This window comes from Choloepus didactylus, chromosome 25 (assembly GCF_015220235.1).
Source record: "Choloepus didactylus isolate mChoDid1 chromosome 25, mChoDid1.pri, whole genome shotgun sequence".
NCBI classification, from domain to species: domain Eukaryota; kingdom Metazoa; phylum Chordata; class Mammalia; order Pilosa; family Megalonychidae; genus Choloepus; species Choloepus didactylus.
The window spans coordinates 5425757-5430934 of NC_051331.1; the positions used below are offsets into that span (position 1 = coordinate 5425757).

The 5178-nt window shown below is 39.6% G+C and overlaps 1 pseudogene; it reads right to left on the reverse strand.

Moving 5' to 3' along the window:
* Positions 1–337: 337 nt before the first annotated feature.
* LOC119520322 lies at positions 338–4069 on the reverse strand (annotated as a pseudogene).
* Between the last annotated feature and the right edge of the window lie 1109 nt (positions 4070–5178).

Below are 5178 nucleotides of genomic sequence, written 5' to 3' on the forward strand. Positions count from 1 at the left end.
GCATTCTGTCAATTTGGGAGGAATGGTTTTATATATGTGTGTTACCACTAGTTGGCTTATAGTGTTGTGGTGGTCTTCTCTTTCCCTGTTGATATACATATATTTTTTAACCTTCAGGACATCATAATATTTATTAACATAGCAAATCCTGACTGGGAAGGCTGATATATTCTCTAATACTCCAACTTCTGAACTGGCTTTAAAAAAAAAAAAATCAAAGAAACACTCTTTGGAAGAACAAAGTCTTAGGACTTGGAGAATACAGAAAGTGATCATTACAAATTCTTTATGGATCCATCAGAGATTTTTTAATCCATTTAAATATAAATATGGAAGATCAAATTCTGATCGGACATTATTTCTACAGTTTTAGAACTTTTCATCACAGATTGAAGGTTACAATGGCCTTGAAAATATACACAAGAAAAGACTGGCATGAAGTACAATAATATGACGGTTAGCATACTTGAGTGGTTATTTTTCCTTCCTCTATTTTTCAAATTTCCTATAATATGACTAAATTTCTGTAACAAAAAAAATCATAAATTAAGAAGTTAAGATTACAAGGCATAGATGACTTTATAAAACAACAAATAATGCAAGGAAGAATCATTCACCTGCAAAAAAGAAACTGCTGAATGGCAGTCCTACCAGGGATCTGTGAGATTTCAGGGTGAAGCTCGTCATGAGCATTTCTTGGCATTGCTGTCCTTGGAGACTGGAAGCCCAGGAGCCTCCTTTACTGGGGCATCACAGACTCCCAGCAAGGCGTGCTCGGCAGGCAATGGATTTCTACATGTTTATGAGCCTTGTGTGCTCAGGGAATCTCAAAGCACTTTTGGAATCTGCACTTGGTCTGGTTTTATATTGAGAAAAGTGAGGTTCACACAAAAGTAACAAAACAATGGATTAACGGCAGCATCCCTGGCACAAGCAGTCATCGTAGGCAAACAAAACACCTCACAGGCATTCTGCAACCCATGGACTTGGGGAAAGATTAGGCAATATTTCTTTCTCAAATTATATTTCATATGTTAGAATATTTTAAGAACAACTTTTTATGCATGAGGCTGAAAGCAGATCTCACGCATCCTGGCAGCCCCTAGAGGATCCTCTCTGTACAGCCCTGAAGGAGTTTTCAGGGCCAATAAACCAAAATCTACATTTAAAATGTGTGTGTGTCTCATAGGAAACATTTTTAAAACCCATATTTTTAAACAGCCTAGTGGACATTCCAAACTACTAGCTTTACCCAGCGAGAGGGAATATAAATGTTTAAGGTCTAGGAATATAAAAATAAAAATCCCTCAAAAGGACTTCAGAGTCCATTCCTCAAGGAGTCAAATGTGTACCCAAAGGCTGTCCACATGACACTGTCATGTCACTCCTTGATCTCTAAACAATGACTTCTTCCCCCTTGCAGGGATCTGGAGGTGGGGGCACCCATGGGGTGCTCTGCCAGGGGTCACAGCTGCTGACTGGTGAAGGATTTCTTCTCTCTGCAGACAGGATTTACACAGAGCAGACAGCTCAGGGTCAGCTGCGTGGAGCAGTGCTCATTGCACTGGATATGTGAGTGCACCAGATCTGCCAGGGTCTTAGAGAACAAAGGATTTCCATTAAGAGACTCCACTCTTCTGATTGTTCAACTCCACACTCATTTGCTAAAACTTGCAAGTATTCAATATCCAGTTCATACAGCATTTCAAGGTAATCGCTGGCAAATGCTATCAGAACCAAAAAGATGTTCCTCCTCCCCCTCTCACAAAGCCCTTTGATGGTCTCATCTGTTTGAGGACCCAACCAGGGCATCGGGCCAACCTTGGACTCAAATTTCCTATAGGGGTTGGAGTAACCCAGCTTATCTATGATTCTCTGGACTGTGACTCCCACCTCCTGAAGACAGGTGTCCCCTCGGTTGACCAGACATTGGCAGTGAGTGAGCAAAAAAAGGAATGATCACCTTGCTTCTCAAGTGGAAAATGGTCCAGTTCTTTCAGAAAGTGGTCTGCAAAGCACTGGATGAGGAGCAGGTGAGTGAGCCACTTGTCGATAGTGCTCCATGTCATCACAGGCTTCTTTCCCATTTCAGGATAGTGCCTGTAAATGGCATTTAAGCTGCTGCCCCATGGTGAAGCAGCTGTACTGTGGATACTGGGTAAAAGCAATCACCTTTCAAGTCCACCCCTCTCCATCTCCAATTGCTTCTTCTGTTAAAGGACGGACATACTGAAATCCAATCTAGTATTTGTGAGGGGCTGTATGAGGGGACAGCTCACCCAGCAGTTTCACCACCTTCTCCTTGCTTGGAAGTCCACATCTTGATAGCGGACCCACCTCTATTCCTGCCATACTGTTCTTGCATTTTGGGGTTTCAGCATTTGGTGACGACTGGTGCCAGCTTATCTTGAATAGGAAGCATCATGAGGTCTCATCCAGGAAGAGCCTCAGAAGGAAGTCGTGAACTTCTCCCAGGGTTTCAGGGCCTCCCATGTTTAGCATTAATATTCCTGTTTTGGGCTTCCCTGATTGCAGAGCAGGGTGTGCATGGCTTGCAGCCATGTATGTACAGACTGACAGAACTCCCAGGGCAGCCTCGGCCCAGAACTGGGTTCCTCTGGCGGCGTGCTCAGGTGCCAATCACCCCACCCTGGCCCAGCCAGCCTTTTCTCCTGTGGCCACCACCACACACCCACTTATTCGCTGAGGGGTTTCCCTGTTGATTTTTATCTAGATGTTATCCAGAATTGAAAGGTTTACTGAAATCACCACACGTTATTGTACAATGGCCTTTCCTCACTTTAATTCTGTTAATGCGTACTTTACATATTTGGGGCCCTTTCATTTGATTCATATAAGTGATTGTTAAATATTGTTGAATTGAATCTTCAAATATAATTACAATTTTGTCTTTAGTATTAGTTTTCCACTTAAAGTATATTTTGTCTAATATTAATATAGCCACCCTATCTTTTGTTTACTATTTACATCTAATATTTTTTTCAATCTTCATTTTTAACTTCTTTAAATATTTGACATAAGATGTGTACCTTGTAAACAACATATGATTGGGTCATTTTTTCCATCCATTCTGCTAACGCCTGCTTTTTGATTGGAGATTTTAACCCATTTACATGTAAGGGAACTACTGGTAAAGCACAACTTACTTCTGCCATTTAGGTAAAAATTTTGTTTTGTTTTTTATACCTTTTTTCCTTCCCCTTTCCTGTATTATTGCCTCACCTTTTGTTAACATCTTTTTTTCTTTAAGAGTTTGATTCACACACCAAAGAATCCATCCTAAGTGTACAATGAATAACTCTTGGTATAATCACAGAGTTATGCATTCAACACTACAGTCAATATGTGAGCATTCTTATTTCTTCCAGAAAAAAAAAATCCCAAACCCCTTATATTCCTTATTATTGACATTTAGTTTGGTATAGTGCCTTTGGTACAATTAATGAAAAAATGTTATGATGTTACTGTTAACTATAGTTTAGTCTGTATTAATTGGGTTTTTTTCCCATACACCACCCTATTAACACCTTGTAACAACGCCATACCTTTGTTCTAGTTCACACAATAGCTTTCTTAAATTCGTAAATTAACCACTGTCCTCATCAATTCTAGGTTTCACTAAATTATACACAGATTTTATCATCTACCTTAACTTCTGGTGACATATATGATCCTAACATTGCTGTTTCAACAATACTAAGACCCAGCTTTGTTAATTACACTAAAGTATGGTACAGCCGTCAAACAGTATTGTGTATTCTATTTCTGAATACTTACATTCAACGTTATCAAACATTTTGCAATCATCAACTCCCCAATCTCTACCTTCCTTCCATCTCCTGATAACTTATGCCCTTGAATTGAACTCTCAAAGTTCATGAGACAATACAATATTTGCCCTTTGCTTTTGAAGTTTATTACACTCAATAGAATATCTTCAAGGTTCATTCTTAAACGACTTTGAATCAGTTTTCATTTCTTTTGGGGTAGATTTTTTTTTAATTCAATTTTATTGAAATATATTCCCATACCAGACAATCATCCCTGGTGTACAATCAATTGTTCACAGCACCATTATATAGCTGTGCATCCATCATCACAATTTTTGAACATTTTCATTACCATACACAAAAAAGAATAAAAGTTAAAAAGGAAAAGAACACCAAAACATCCCATTTCCCCCTCCCCCCCCCCCATTATTCATTTACTTTTTGTCCTCATTTTTCTATCATCTGTCCATACACAGGGAGCTGGAGCCACAAAGTTTTCATAATCATACAGTCACATAGTGTAGCTATACAGTTACACAATCATCTTCAAGAATCAAGGCTACTGGGTTGCAGTTCAACAGTTTCTGGTATTTCCTTCTAGCTATTTCAATACACTAAAAACTAAAAAGGGATATCTATATAATGCATAAGAGTAACCTCCAGAATGACCTCTCAATTCTATTTGGGATCTCTTAGCCACTGAAACTTTATTTCATTTCATTTCACTTCCCCCTTTTGGTCCAAGATTTTCTCAATCCCTCAATGCCAGGACCTAGCTCATCACTGCGAATCATGTCCCATCCCTGGGAGTCACATCCCATGTAGGGGAGAGGGCAGTGAGTTTACCTGCAGAGTTGGCTTAGAGAGAGAGGCCACCTCTGAGCAACTAAAGTGGTTCTCTGGGGGTGACACTTAAGCACCATTTTAAATAGGCTTAGCCTCTCCCTTCTAGTAACAAACTTCATAAAGGCAAGCCCCAAGGTTGAGGGCTTGGACTTCTAGTTTGGTAGCCCCTAATGCTTGTGAGGATATCATTAATTTCCCAGATGGGGAAATTTAATATTTCCACATTTTCCCACAGTCCCTCAAGGGGGCTTTGCAAAGACATCTTCAATCTCTGCCAGATTGTTCTGGGATGTATTGGGGCTTCACACTAACCTGAACAAACCAACCATACTTCACTCCCCAATCAACGCTCCATATAATTATGTTGTTTGAATAAATTGACCATACGAGACAAATTATACAATGTGTAACAAAAAACATAGATCTTGCACCTAATAAAATCTCTTCCTGTGGTCCCACACAGAACCTGAAGCTTCAAAAATGCCATAAACATCATATTTTACCCTTCAGTCTGATTTACCTTACTCCTAACCAAGTCCAT